We start from the raw sequence: 16,536 nt of genomic DNA on the forward strand, positions 1-16,536 counted from the left end.
ATTCTGAGTATTTATTGCACTTATATACCACATTTTAGTTGTAAGTTTATCTAATTTAATTCTCAATAATAGCTCTGTTTAGCAAACCACCTCATAAATTTTCTGAAAATCTACTTAGCTCTTATGAACTAATTGCACTGACATTGCATTTAATCTATGTCTTAATCCTGCTTTTCCTAGGATGATCTGTACCTTGTCATTAGGAACCAGTGTAAGAAGTGATTATCACCACAACAAAACACCTGAGACAACTACATTACAAAGAGAAAAGGTTGGCTGAGGTCACAGTTCTGAAACTTCAAGTTCAAGATTGTGTGGCGGGTGGCAGTGGTAAAGAACATGCAGATCATGCAACAAGATGGGAAGCAAAAAGAGTGGTCGGCCCAGCTCAGGCTTTGTAACAATTTCCGATGTGTGTTCAAGACCTTGACTAGACCCTGCCTCCTATTGGTTCTTCCATCTCCCAGTGGCACCTTCTGGGGAGGAAGCCCTTAATATGCAGGACTTTGAAAGACAGTTAACACCCAAACTCACATCCCCACGATAGCCACTTTTCCCCAGGGCAATGCATTGTGTGGATCCCACCTTACATCTCAGGATCACCACAAACAGGTGTGTAGATTCTCTATTGCACAAGGCTGCCTGGTTGAGGTGACATCTTGGGCCTGACATCCCAGTTCTCCCAATGCAGACTTTGCCTGCAGGGCTGTAGCAGCCTTCGGACAGCACCTTCTGCCAATGTGCAGTTACCACATTGGCTGGTTCCAAATGGCTAGTGCTGATTATAAGCTATTTTACCCAAAACTGGGTCATTCAGGAGATCCTTCCCTAGGCAGAATGTCTTGTGAACGGTTTTTTATTTCAGATGCTACAAGTTCTGATTCTCCAGACATCCTGAATATTATGTAAACAATCCATGTAAATCCATTCTTAGTTGAGCAACCAAAAGTAAAGATTTCGGTGAAAAATGAGGTGAGAATAACAATACAAAAATGAGACTGACATGTTAGTACATAAAGGAGAGAGTGAAGGAGTAAAAGGAAGCAGAGCATGATGGAGGGGACCTGCCCCCAGAGCTCCTCCCCATATCCCTCATCCAGAGGGCAGGGCATCCCTGTCCCAACAGTGTGCAGCCTGGCCTGGACAGTGGCAAGAGATTAATGCGCAGGATGTTCCTAGACCAAGCTATGTTCCCTGACCACATTACAGCTAACCAACAGGCCTCAGATAACCCCACAGCAACAAGATCTGCTGAGAAATCTAGGTGCCAGAAAGCCAGAAATGGATTTCAGCTCTCCATCCAAGAACTGAGCACCACCCCACTTACCACAGAGAGATGCCAACAAGTTTCAGGAATATGAGACAGCATTCTCATAGACCCCACTCCTGGCCTCTCCATCACCAATATGAGTGTGTTCTATTTGTCACAACTTATAAACTAGTCCCGATGCAACCTGAGTAAAGCCCACACTTGGTTCACTTTTCCCTCATTTCTATCTAATGCTGCTTTTATTTTTTTAAAGATTTATCTATTTTTATTGCAAAGTCAGATATATAGAGGAGGAGAGACAGAAAGAAATATCTTTCGTCCGATGATTCACTCCCCAAGTGAGCTGCAACGGGCCGGTGCTGCGCTGATCCAAAGCCAGGAGCTCTTCCGGGTCTCCCATGTGGGTACAGGGTCCCAAGGCTTTGGGCTGTCCTTGACTGCTTTCCCAGGCCACAAGCAGGGAGCTGTATAGGAAGCGGAGCTGCCGGGATTGCAACCAGCGCCCATACGGGATCCTGGCATGCTCAAGGCGAGGACTTCAGCTGCTAGGCCACAGCGCAAGGCCCCTAATGCTGCTTTTCTTTTCCAGGATCCCACGCTGCAAGAGGCCATCATGCCCCTTTGGCTCCTTTTGGGTTGTGACCCTGCCTCAGCTTTTCCTCCTTGTTTCCAATGACCTTGATAGTTTTAAGGAGTACTTGTCTGGCATGTTACAGGATGTCCTGCTGGGATCTTCTTCTGATTAGATTGGGGTTATGGGACCCAGAGAGGAAGCCCAAGACTATTGTACATTGTTGTCATGCCATCTCAAGGCTACATGATAGTAATATGGCATCAAGTTACTGTTCAGGTTGACTTTGATCCACTGGCTCCAGTGTTGATTGGCAGGTCTCTGTACTTTGAAATCACCCATTCTCTTCCCCATTTCCACTCTGGGCTCCTAGAAACCACACCCCACCATGCAGCCCACAGGTATGGAGTAAAACTTCACCCTTTGGAGGGGGGATTCTCTACATCAACTATTTTAGATTTCTCAGTACTTGACGTTTCTCTGTTGACTTCCACTACTTAAGTGGATGCAGCAATTTACACATATCAAATAGACTCAGGAATATTTACATTTCTGGGTTATAATCAACACCACATTTTTTGTTGCATTATTCGATTGTTGTAGCCTTGGGACCTCTTGCATTGGTTCCTGGTCTGTTTAACACATCCCTCATTTTCCTTCTTCGGTGTTTTAGTCTCTGGAGCCACCATCTTGCATGTTCTCTTCCCAACTCCTAGAATCAGTCATTTCTTCCTGGCTCCTGCTTCCTTGGATTGGGAAGGTTGTTACATACCAAGATCTCTGGTGCCATTGCTTCTTGGCCCACTCAGTGGGGAGAAGTATGAAACATGTGTGTATACAAATCAATGTATGCACACACATATAAAATTATTTGTATACAAATTGAACACCTTATCCAAATATCCAAAATGTTTCTAAGTCCAAAACTTTGGAGCTCTTACATTATACTACAAATGGAAAATTCCATGCCTGACCTCATGTAATAGGTGAGAGTCAAACTGTAGGCACACAAAAAATATTGTGTGGGTTTGTTGCAGTGGCATACCACATTATTCTATAATTTGTAGTGCTGGAATTACATATAGACACTAGTTTATGTCCTGGCTGTTCTACTTCCAATCCAGCTCCTTGCTTATGACCTGGGAAAGCAGCAGATGATGGTTCATGTCCTTGGGCTTCTGCAACTGTGTGGAAGACCTGCAGGAAGCTCCTGGCTGCTGGCTGCTGGCTTCAGATTGGTTCAGCTCTGGTTGTTGCAGCCATCTAGAGAGTGAATCAGAGAATGAAAATCAATCTCTGTCTCTCTCTCTCTCTCTCTTTCTCTCTCTCTGTACATCTTCCTTTCAGATAAAAATAAATAAATCTCTAAAAATATTGTACAAAATTACCTTTAGGGGATGTGTGTAAGGTGGAAACATCAATAAACAGCATGTTTAGGCTTAATCCCACCCACTCCCCAAATAACATCATTTTATATATGCAAAGATTTCAAAATCTTCTTGAAAAATCACAATTTGAAGCACTCTGATCTCAGGCATTTCAGATAAGGAATAAAAACCTGTACACAGGTTATAGAGGATACACACAGACATGGTGTTGGATGTGGACATGGACAGAGATCCACTGTGTCAGTATCGAACTAACAGCATCACATAACATCTCCTACTTCCATCCAGTATAAGCACTTTGTGCTAAGAGGGGATGTTAACATCCTGGGTGGGAAAAAAAAGCACAGGGAGAAAATAATGTGAGGGAAGCTCCAGGAGCAAGTATCCCTGGGGAGGATTCGTGTCCAGGGCTAGGGAGAAAGAATGAGCCAGGCTGAGGGGTCCTCAGATATCCACTGACATGGACCACAGCTTTGAAGAGAAGGCACTATGGCTTCTTTGTCACAAAACCAAACTATTGATGCCATTCAGATACCTGTAGCCCAGATTAGAGTACCTGGATTCATTGCCCAGCTCCAAATCTCAACGTTAACTTCCTGTCAGTGCAGATTCTTGGGGACAGAAGTGATGGTTAAAGGAGCTGGGTCCCTGAAACATACGTGGCAATCAACTGAGTTCCCAGCTTTGTGCTTCAGCCAGCCCAGGCTCAGTCATTGTGGCTTCTGAAGAGTGACTCAACAACTAGGCACTCTGTCTACATGTGTGTCTGTCTGTCTTTCTCTTTCTCTTCCTACCCTGCCCGTGTGTGTGTGTGTGTGTGTGTGCGCGCGCGCGTGTGTGTGTTTCTACCTCTAGAATAAACTGTTCAATACATTTTTAAATGCGCTCAGTCAATACTGATGCCATGCAAGGGAAGGGGAAGGATCAAATGTGAGAAACAAGAGTATAAACTGGAGAAGCCAAGAGAGACAGAGCTTGGGTCATCGCTGGAAACTTGGCACAGCCGGTGGGACAAGACTATGACATTCAGTTTGGGAAGTGTTTGAACTATAGGAGTCATGGATTTCTATAAGCTGTCTATTCATTAGCAGGATGATCAACTTCAGTGTTACAAACAGGAGACAGCAGGGTTAGATGTCAGTTTTTTTCTGTCAGAGACTTTTGGTCCCCAATGGGTACCTGTTCAGAACCACTTAGAAGGAGGACAGCTGAGGACAGCAGAGAACAGAGGCATTGTAGGCACTGTCACACTCAGTGGGAAGGATGGAGCTCTAGTGTGGAATGCTTCCTCACTGTGAGTTAACACACACCAAGATCACGTGACTCACAACCCAAAGCAGATGACATTAATTGTCTGAACTCTAAAGTATTACTTTTTTAACTGCCTTGAAAACATAAATCAAAGTTATTGTTTTGAAAGAGTCTACTGAACCGATTCAAATTTGAAACAGTCTTCAGCAAAGTTTGAGCCAGGAAAGATCAGAAGAACAAAATCACTTCCACACCAGGATTCCATCCAAGCACATGCAACTCAGGCCTGTTCCTATCAATCAGCACTCTTTGAACGGAATCTCCCTTAGCCTATGTGCCAGATCAACAGGCAGGTTCCATAAGCATCGGTGGTCTTTTCTGGTCAAAGCCATGTATGGCATGTGTCCTCCTGCAGTCTGCTGGTGCCTCCCTCTGAGGTTCTGCGATCCAGTGGCTGGTCGAAGGCATCCTCTCTTGATTCTTTGTAAAAGCAGATTGTATTTATGCCCAAATTTCATCTGTATCTGTTGCATTAATTGCTGTCATTATGTAATTCAGTTACCTACTCAATAGGCTGACTAGCTATAGAGCCCAACCTGTTTCTGTGAAACCCAACTGAATGCCTTGAAAAGACTACACAAAGCTGGGCTACAGCAAAACAAACAAGCAAACACTGTTCACGCCTACCATGATTCATTCTTAAGTCAATGTTTGTACCAAACCATGTACATCTGAGGGTTTCATGTGGAAAATAAAACTGTGCTGTAATGGTTCTCTGCTTTAGACTTAGACATAAGTGTCAACTGTCCCTGTCAAGGGAGTCAGATAACAGGATTTCCACCGTATTCCTGTTTTTCCTTCCTTCTGAAGCACCCGTTTGTCTATGGTTCTCCTGGGATTTTCTGGAAACAGATGTGCGTGGAGTTAGATGGTTTCCCATGCCCCTGCTTGCCACAGGCTGCAGACAGGGAATAAAGGAGAACAGGGCCTAAGAGTGAGGATGACCAGGCATGGTTCTGGCAGCTCTACTCACAGCCTGCTTCTCCCTGGGAAGCTACTGGGCCCATCCAGGCTCCATATCCTCTTCTGTCAAATGAGAGTGCAAATAGCCAAGAAGCACCCCGTTAGCTCTTACGCACAACCAAGTCCTCTTTTCAGCATACATTTGCCACCATAAGCCAAAATACCAGACTCAGCGAGGTACCTAGGAGGTCCTTCTATTCCAGCAGGGTAGTAAAAAGAGCAAGGGGGGAGGGGGAGAGAAGAAGAAGGGAACTTCTCCAGCCATGGTGGCAGGATGAGGCTACAAGGGAATGGGGAAGAGTCGGGAGAGGAAACTGCAGCAGCTCAGGGGAGCAAGGCGGAAAGGAGGGAGGAAGAGGAAATGGATGGGAGAGTGTTCGTGAGGGATGGGTGGATGGGCTTGTCAGAGTCGCAGGGGACTGGTAGGTGGTTGGGGGATTGGGGGGAAGGGCCACGAGGGATTGGTGGGTAGGGTTGTCAGGTACCGCGCCATGAGGTTACAGCAGATTGGTGGGAACAGGGTTACAAAGTTACAGCAGATTGTCAGACAACAAAATTAAAACCTGAAAAGCAGGTGAAACTTAAGGAAGCCGACCAAGGGGGAGCAGATACTTAAAATAGTACCAAATAAAAATAATAATAATAACAATAATAATACTGAGTCAAAAATGGCAGGGTCTTTCAGGGCAATTATTTAAGTCACAACTTACAACCCCAGCTTTAAGAATCTAAGGAGGGGGTCCGGAGCAGTAGCCTAGCAACTAAAGTTCTTACCTTGTTACTTCGGCTCCAATCCTGGCAGCCCTGCTTCCCATCTAGCTCCCTGCTTGTGACCTGGGAAAGCAGTCGAGGACGGCCCAAAGTTTTGGCACCCTGCACTCACGTAGCAGACCTGGAAGAAGCTCCTGGCTTCTGGCTTTGGATTGGCTCAGCTCTGGCTGTTGTGGTCACTTGGGTTATAAGTCAGCAGATGGAAGATCTTCCTCTCTGTCTTTCCTCCTCTTTCAATATCTGAAATAAAAAATAAAATAAATCTAAAAACAGAAAAAAGAACAATCTAAGGAGGGCCTGGTACAATGGCTTAATTAGCTAATACTCCCCTCGTAAGCGCTGGGATCCCATAAGGGTGCCAGTTTATGACCTGGCCGTTCCACTTCCCATCCAGCTTCCTGCCTGTGGCCTGGGAAAGCAGTGGAGGATGGCCCAAAGCCTTGGGACCCTGCATCTATGTGGGAGACCTGGAAGAAGTTCCTGGCTCCTAGCTTCAGACCAGCTCAGCTCTGGCTGTTGCAATCATTTGGAGAGCGAAGCAGCAGATGGAAGATCGATCTATCTTTCTGCCTCTTCTTCTCTCTATAAATCTGCCTTTCCATTGCAAAAAAACAAATCTTAAAAAAAAAGAATCCCCAAGAAAAAGGTACTTTTATACATAAAAACATCTGATATCCCTCCCATCCCTCAGTTCTCAAGGACTCCCCATTAAATACCATCCCCCCACATGTCTCAGAGCATCTGTGTCCACCAGCTCCATCACTACCACCCCATGCCAAGCCCCCATCTTTTCTGGCTTTCAAATAAGCTCCTTAATTCTCCAATTGCTCCATCTAGAATGTCCACTCCCTGTCACCCACCAGGTACCATCCACCCTGGGTTTTTTTTAACCTCTTCCCCAAATTGCCATACATAGGATTTCTATGGTTATAGGTCCTCTGCCTAGAGTCCCCCACCCCACCCAGAGGAAAACACACAATCTGTTCTCAGAACCCAGTTCACCTCCTTCAGGGCTAGTGTTGTCCACTCAGCAAGTCCCATCACCCTCTGTGCCTCCAGGAGAGACCCAAGCCCTGCCTTTTACCTTAGCCTGTGCTGTCTTCATGGCGGTTGTCAACACCCCAAATCCTCTGGTTTATGTCCTCATTGTCTGTCCCTGACTCCCCATCATTAGAACATATATTCTAGGTCAGAAACATGTTTCTCTATTGTTCGCCACCACTACCGCAGTGCCTAGAACAACGTCTGGTACTCTAAACTCACAGATGCTCAAGAAAGGCGGTTGACCAGATGAACACCATGTCCTTTTACCAGGTAATATCTTCTCTTGACTTTTACTTTTCTTTTCAGGGGGAGCTCCAGCACTGTAGCTCCAGTGTGTGCACAACAGTATCTGAGAAATAGTAGGTGTACAGCAAATATCTGTTTGTGAATGACTCACTCCACATGTTTGTCAAACGGAGGAAGAATGGGTTGATTAGCCACCATGAACACAATCAATCCCAGGGCACCCAAAGGACAAAGAAAGCCACTGCTCTGTTGTCTGGCAATTGTTACGTTTTCCAACACAAGATTCATGGGTACAATGAATAAATCTCACATTCTGAAACGAATACTAGGGAGGACAAAGGCAAGAATAAATTTAATTCATAGGCAACACGGGCCCTGACTGGCCTCAGGGCAGCCCCCCTCTGAAGGACTGACTGGCTACTTGTTTTGTTCAGCACCCAGAATGCAGACAGGATCAGTGGGTATCAATTGTATTTCAAGGAGTTCAGTTAGAAAGAGGGCTATGGATGGTGCGCCAGATGTTCAGTTTCATCAGAGGTCACATGGTACGTGCGGAGGGGTTGGTGTGCAGAGAGCTGAGGGAGGGGTGACAGTCAGCAAGACAAGATACAAACGTAAATGGTAAGACCAGTGGAGGAAATTCAGCACCTCCCAAGGGAGCCACCTGGTCCTAGGCCAGAAGGGGGAGTGGTGGGGAGGGAGCTACTGGGAGGTCAGGCTAGCACTTCTGCCCGTTGTGTCAATAGTATCAAACACACCAAGCTTCACTGGTCACTAGTATTGCTGAAGATATGATAAATAGAAGTCGGGCAAGGTGGCAGTCACAAGGACAGTGAAAGTGGAGATGGCCTGAGCCAGCTGGTCGTAAGCACAATGTAAGCCAGCTCAGAACTGCCAGCAAGGAGCCCAAAATAACATCTCATCAGGATGGTCCTGGCAGAACAGATAGACCCTGTGGAGAAAATGTGGAGCTGATTGCAAGCAGAGTATCCCTGCCAGAAGCACAACCATCACATCGTACCCAGGGGAGGGTCTCTGGATTTGCTCTCTGACGGTAAATAAGACAGACCAGTAAATATAATCCTGCAGGGTCTGGGTTACATGATGGTACCAGCACAGTGTTCCCATCCATGGCCACGCTATACAGTGCACTCACTGAATGCTGGTGCTTGGGCCCCACTTCCCAAGACGTGAATTTCATATGACTTAGACTGGGAGTTTTTCTGTCTCCCACAAAACTCATGTGAAGCCAGAGCAAGAACCACTTCATGGACAGTCTCAGATGGGCCTGAAGCCCAGGCTGCGTCTTAGCCCGTGGATCCCTCAGTCACTGCCAGTAGCCTTGGAACTACTCATAAAGGAAAGATGAAAGAGAAGGAGCCCCTACAAGCTGTTCTCACCGGGAGTCCCTCCTAGAGCAGATGCTATTGTCTATATGGGTCTATATGGGTCTTGTTGAACCCCTATGACTATCTACCAGGTTCCTCACCCTGCTCACATGCTCATCCTAAACATCCATCTAACTCCTGCAGACCCAGTTCTCTTAGAGAGACAGAGAATAAAACACACAACGCAACCCCAAGAATCCTGAGATGCAAGGTGCAATGACAAAAACAGCAGGGGAACACAGGCTGCCTTAGGTGTTCAGAGAAAGTCTGATTAGCAAAATAACATCCAAGTTGAGTCCCAAACATGGAGGTGCCAGCCACGCAGAGGTCTCAGGGGACAGCAAGTGCAAAGGCCTTGCCTCGGGCACATCAGGACCCTGTGGGCTTACACATGGAATCTGGCACCTTTTGATCCAAATCTGTGACATCATCAAAAGTTGCCTGTCTCTTCCACCAATAGCTTCCCACGAGCAGCACTTCCTGGTTCCAACCACGATGCATTATTCCATGGATCTGGGAATACCCAAAAGAAGACTGCACTGGACTAAAAGCGCACATCATCACACCTGCTCTCTGTGTCCCCGGGAAGCCAGCAGGACTTTCATGGTTTCTCTGCACCTGCTGCATCATCCCACATGTACATCTCCTCTGCATCACTCCCACACCTGCTGTGGCACCCCCGAGCATAGATTAGGGGTTTTTTTGTTTTGTTTAGTTTTGTTTGTTTATTTTGCTCCTGGAGTGTCTCTGCTTTCTTCCAGCACAGAGCAAGGCATTCATGCAGCACAAAACTAGGCAAACAGGCAGGGCTGTTTACAGGGGGCAAGGACCAAGTTGTCAATGAGTGCTTGTGTGGGTAAAGGACTAATTAGCAAGCCTGGCCTCCCATCCACACAGCCTTCATTGTATCTGACTTATCACCATCTTCATCTTACAGATGAGGAAACCAAAGCATCCAGTGCTTAGGTGATACAGCTGGTAAGCAGAGAGCTAGGCCCCACACCCAGATCAGTGGATTATCAACTATTCTATTTCTCAGCAAGACATAGCCCCATGAAGAAACAGAGTTGGGAATTCCTAGCCTTGACACAGCAAGAAACAGACTTAAAGGCAGAAGAGACTTCACAGAAGTAGCCTGATTCATGGGATGAGGAGACATTTAAGCCAAGGCAAGCATGAACATCTGTAGAGGCCAAGGACTCCTGGCTCACTGCTCCGCCCATGATCATTTCCAAAAGGTCAAAATTCTGGTTGGGGTTCAGGGACAGATCAGGTTATCACTGTGCCCTCTTTTCAGTTCCGGTGCTGCCAGGAAGCTTCTGGCCAAAAACAAAATGTCTCTTTAAACAGCTGGGGGGCAGACCAGGGTACACTCATTCATTTCCCAGAAGGCTTGCTGTCTCTCTGTTAACACTGAGTGGTGACGAGAGGGAAGAATGAGAGCAGGAAGCTAACCTTTATCAAACACCCTGTGTAATTCAATCTCTGTGGTCAGATAGGCTTCTGGGGGTTGGGGCTGCCAGTTGCACAGTAAAATAAAACTAAGCAGTAAAACCTCAGAAGATGCACTCAAACTTGAATTTCAGATGAGAAAAAATTTTTAGCATAAGAACAGCATCCTTCAAAAGTTCATGGAAAGTAGAATTAGAAGATAACACATACATTCTACTCATTTTCTGCAGCATCCTTAGATGTCTGGCTATATAGCAGGATCATTTTTTGCTAAAAACAAAAAAAAATTCTGGCATAGTGAGTCTTCTACCCGCAGGAAAATCAGGACACAACAGCAGACTGAACAAAAAGGGCTCGCAGGTATCTGAGAAGTCAATGGCACCTGCTGCTTGAACAGAGGCCAGTCTGAAGGCTGCTTCTCTTAGCAACTAGACATGGTAGTTCTATTCAGAAGGGGCCTACTCCACAAAGCTACCTCCAAGCGCCAGAAGCCAGGTATTCCCCGGGTAAGGAAGAAGAGGACAGGGAAGAAGCTGGCAGCTAAGCTGGTTAAACCCAGAAAGAAGCCTCCTGAAGAATGGGAATGAAGAGATAAAAAGTGAGTGGCTTGGCAAGCAAAAAGACTTGGCTGAGAAACTGAGATGGGGTGAGAGTCGAGCAGTGGGAATAGATGGGGAGCAGAGCCCAGGGGAAGAAAACACACAAAGAACACACGTGGGGGGAAGGTCAAGTGGGAAATGCAGCTCTTCCTAAAGCAGACATGACACGGCACGCCAATGGGCAGGCAAGTGTGCTCCAGGGTCTTCTGACAGCCTCAACTTTGAAATTACCATGTGCCTGTCCCGTGTCCTTCTCAGACCCCACATCGGCTCTTCAAACCAACCTTTCACACAAGGCTGCAATGTGTTTTTCTAGGGACAATTCACACCTTAACAATACCTTCTGGATCATTCTTCTTACCTGTACTTTCCTTCCCAATGAGCTGAACTCAGTGTCTGCTCAACACAAAAGATGGGGCCATTTTCAAGCAGAAAAATAGGCTTGTGATTGGCCTGGCAGAAATGCAATGTGTGTGTATGTCTTCCCAGACACATGCTGTAGACAGCAAACATAGCTGGAGTTCCATAATTTCATGTTGGAATGAAATAATCAGTGAATAGGTCCTGTCACGATCACTTCTAGAGGACGACTGGGCAGCCCGGTCCTGTGGTCCGCCTCTCTCTCCACTGTCTGAGCCACAGGGAGATTGTGCACGTCTCCCAGGTGTAACAGCGGATTCCTGATTGCTATCATTACCCCCAATGTTGTGCAATGTCTTTCGACCACAGACAATGCGCTGAGTGTTAGCAAGAGTTTAAACAGCAGACTTGGTGACCTCCAGTTCATGTCTTAAAACTCCCAGCTTGTGTCAGCTTGTCCACTGGAATGGAAAACACAGGAAGATACTCCCTGCTTCCTGACCCAAAGCCCTGGGGACTTTGGCAGGTTCTCCTAGGAATGGGGGTTGCCAAATCAGCCTTGTTTGCCTTTGCCCACTCTTCACCCTCTGATTATTCAGATGCCATCAAAAGCACAGAGATGGCAGGGGAAGCCTTCAGCTAGCCTAAGGGCTGCTGGGTCCCTAGTAGAGTAGGGTCCAAGCACTGACTCTCAAGAACTGTGGGAAGAGGCTCCTGTGACACACAATAGTGCCCCCTGCAGGTGGGAGCACCTACTGCCCACTTCACCAGGAATGGGCAACACTATCCCACGCCAGAGAAACTGGGTGACACCAGTTCGATCAGCATGTGGGAGTCATTTGAATAAAGACAAACTAGACACAATTTGCTGGAAACAACTGAAGGACCTCATGCTTTGCCTCATGGAAGAAAGAAGATCCCATCCTCTGAAGGTACTAGGGAGTTTTTTTCTTCCAGTCCTTCTGCTTGACTTGAGAATAGACCAAGCTTAAAACAGCCAGCTCTCTTACTTCTAAAGCTTTCTTTTTAAAAATTGATTTACCTGAGAGGCAGAGTTTCCAGTCATTGGCTAATCCTCAGATTCCTGCAATTGCTGTGGGGTTGTTGCAATTAGTAGCAGGCACCCAACTATCTGAGCCAGTACCCACCACCTTATCAGGAAGCTGAGAGTAGGAATACAGCCAGGACTCAAACCCAGGCACTCTGATATCAGATGTGGGCATCCAGAGTGATGGCGTAACCACTAGGCCAAATGCTGGCCCCAGCTCTGGGCATGTTCCAAGGCAAACAGCATACGGCATTTCTTATACACACACACACTCCCACACACGTGTGTGTGGGGGGGTGTGTGTGCATTGCACAGACTCTATATCTGTAACTTTATAAATCTGCAACTTTCAAGTTAACAACAAGGCACAATGTGAAAGATGGTTGGGATTCTTGGCATCCCAGAAGATGGAGAGGAATCATCATAAGTAGCTTTGGAAATTGGGAAAAACAGGAAGAGATTATTGAGGGCGATTTCTGGATAGTCGAAAATTGTAGGTTCACCAAAGAGAGGAGAAAGTCACATCTCCACCTAGCAGGTGCAAACTCCATGGATGCTCCTGGGCATAGAGCTAGGAAAGGAAAAGAATAATCAGCCATCCTCCAGCTATGGATCTGAGGAATGCTCAAGCAGCATGCAAGCACCATTACAGCTCCAATCCTGTCTTCTGTGGCTGCCCATCTTCATCGTCAGGGTTGGGCACACCCGTTCATTTTTTTAAAAAAGGGCACTCTTGGACCCTGTACTGGCAAGCACACACAAGAATCAGGTCTGGGATCACCTCAGACAAAGTTTCTTTGGAGATCCCTCCAACTGAACTGCTGATCTCAGAACCCCAACCATGAAGAGACTTTGTCAGTGGATTCTGAACAGATTTCATTGTGCTTAGAATGGCGAGACTGGCAGCAATTCACAACTGTTGAACTATCAAAACTGCTTGAGCAGAACCCTTGGAGCATGCCTCATATTGAGGACCTGGGATGGGTAGGAGGCTGGGTGGGGCTTCTCCCTTTGTTTCTCCCCTGACCCCAGATACAGTGGAAAAATGATATTAATGTGGAAACAACAGTCTTACCCACTATCCTGTAGCCCTTGACCCTTTGTACCCTAATCAACTAAGTTAGATTATTTTTTAAAATCATGAAAAAAAGAACCTTAGGTCTGTGTAGCCCTGCTCTTCTGTAATGAGTTATTAGTTTTTAAAAAAGGCATTACGGGGGGGAAATACTGTAGAACGGGGAAAGAGAACATCATTCTGAAAACCCATGTAATTTGTCAAAGCTACCTTCCATAAAATAATCTGATGACTGCAGCCTGAGATTTAAACCCCGGATTCTTCCCCAAAACTACAAAGTAAGAAGAAGGAAATAAAAGGATTTCAGATTTTTTCCTTAATCTCACAGCAGGGAGCCCAGAAATCATCTTTCAACTGCTCTTTTTGATTATTAGAAAAAAGACAGATGAAAGATATTTTTGGAAAGAGTTCAAAAGAGGACCACTAATAAAAACACAGGGACAATCCTAAAAGAGCAAACACGAGCAGCCTACTGAGAAGAGAAATGAGCAAACACTTGGGCTAAAATTCAAGCTGCCCTGAAAGCTTTTCAAAGATGTGAGGATAAAGTTTTCCTTCTATGAGGATCCAGGGTGAGCAGAAGTGCAGGAGGTGGTGCGGGGGAGGGAGGGGATGGGTCCCCTAGAGACCACATTGGACCACGACATTAGCCTGCCATTCCCTCTCCATGAGGATGCAAAGCTTGTCTGCTGGGTAGATGGAGAAGACGGTTGACCCTGAGTTACTCAGACCCTTGCCTTGCTCACTTCCAATTTCTGAAGGGGATAGTCATCGCTGGTGCCAGCACAGTACATTAAGCCTCCGGCTGCCATGCCAGCAGTCCACACAGGTGCCAGTTCAAGTCCTGGTTGTTCTACTTGTGATCCAGCTCCCTGCTAATGTGCCTGGGAAAGCAGCAGATGATAGCTCAAGTTCTTGGGCTCCTGCACCCATGTGGGGGATCCAGAAGAAGCTCCCCGACTTTGGGCCAGTCTAACTCTGGTTGTTGTGGCCCTTTTAGGAGAGAACCAGTGGATGATGACTCTCTCTCTCTCTCTCTCTCTCTCTCTCTCTCTCTCTCCTTCGCTGCCTATAAATCTGTCTGCTCTTCTGTCACTCACAGAGCTGCGCCCAACTGATGTCAAACCTTTTTTTTTTTTTTGCTTATCACCCACAGCAAAGATGTAAGAAGTCATAACTGAGATTGAGGGAGGAAGTGAGGCCAGATGACCGGGTTATACCAACAACCCACCTGCAGTCATGATGGTACCCTTGTCAGCCTTGGTTTATCCTCATCTTCCCTGGGGAGGAGAGAGCTCTGAAGACACTTTCTTGCGGGCAGACAGGGTGACAAAGGGTGGAAATGTGATCCCTGTTGTCTGCACCAATGGCCCCCGAAACAGGAGCATCTGTAGTTATGGCAACCTCTGGACACTCGGCCAGGTGCCCTTTCTGCCATTGTCTAGAATACAAAGTCGCTATTGAGCTTCCCCTCCCCCCCTAAGTAGCCAAAGCCGGTGGGGGCAGGGACAGGGATCTGCCTAGTTAATCCAGCTCTCAGACAAAGCAGGGTTTCAGGCATGGAAAATTGGCTCCAGGACCCCTGCAGTCGCCCACAGGAGCAGAGGATGCTCAAGTCCCTTGCAGAAAACATCCCTGCAGCAGGTTGCTACCTCTCCCAGCCTCGTTGCACTTGATTCCTTAGTAAACTTAATGCAGGGCCCAGCACAATGGTCTAATGGATAAATCCTCACCTTGTAACCGCCAGTATCCCATAGGGGATCCTCGCCCTGCAAGCACCAGGATCCCGTATGAGTGCTGGTTTGTGTCCTAGATGCTCCACTTCCCATCCAACTCCCTGCTTGTGGCCTGGGAAAGCAATGGAGGATGACTCAAAGCCTTGGAACCCTGCACCTGTGTGGGAGACCTGGAAGAAACTACTCTCTATGGACTGGTTCGCTCCAGCCATTGCAACCACTTAGGGAGTGAACCAGTGGATAGAAGATCTTTTCTCTATGTGTCTCATTCTCTCTGTAAATCTGCCTTTCCAATAAAAATAAATCTTTTAACAAAGAAAACTTTATGCAATACAGTCATAAGAATGCACTGTCTGAGGAACCATGATGAGAAGCAAAGTCTATCTACTTCCGGTACAGGCACAATTTCTCAGTTTGGAATAGATTCAGTCTATGGCTGAGCCCCTGAGGCAGAAGCACAGTTGAGGAGCCACACATCTAGGACAATGTTGAAATTATACATCAAGAGGCAGCTTCCTGCCAACAGCTCTTCAAGGCACAGGGGACTGCACTGACTGTTCCTCCTACCTTGACTGGGAACGAAGACACTCTGGTGCTTACAGGGAGCAGCCCCGCAGGCCCTCTGTACCTATTTGTCCTGGCTGCACAATGCCCTGGAGCTGTCCCAGCCAAGGTTCCCTCCTGCAGACAGTGTAGGAGGCAAGGAACTTAGCCCTGGGGCTGCGAAGAGAGAGCTTGGCTGTGCCATAGGAACGCAGGCCTTGTGCACCCAGACGGGAAAGAACGCAAAGTCTCCAGTGCCAGGAGGAAAACCATGGCTCTCGGGGTTGGCTCAGAGTGCAGCAACTGCCAACCCAAGCAGCACGTCCACTGCAACTGGCTTCAGGCCAGAGACGTGCAAGCTCTCAGGCCACCTGGTAGAACAGACCACAGGGGTTAGGGCTGGAAGGAGCAGAGCTGACACCTAACTGATTAAGAAAGAAGCCTCAGAGAGGTTCTGCGACTTGTCTTAGGACACACAGCCAGTTCATAGAGTCCAGGATTCCTACAGGATGAGTAGCTAATGAGGAGCACAGCAATGACTCAAGGTGAAGGACACGGCCAGAATGCAGAGGCAGCCACTGGGATCTAGTTCCAGAGCAGTCGCGGAATAGTAACCTCACCAGCCACCACACCTCAGCAGGTGAAGAAAACTGAGGCTTCAGGACATAAGTTACTAGTCCAAGAGCACACAGCTCCTGAGAGGGAAGACGCTATGATTATCCACTGGCCTTCTGCACCCAGTGCTATACCTTAGTCGCTAGGACATTGGCC

Source organism: Ochotona princeps, chromosome 9 (assembly GCF_030435755.1).
Source record: "Ochotona princeps isolate mOchPri1 chromosome 9, mOchPri1.hap1, whole genome shotgun sequence".
Classification (NCBI taxonomy): Eukaryota; Metazoa; Chordata; class Mammalia; order Lagomorpha; family Ochotonidae; genus Ochotona; species Ochotona princeps.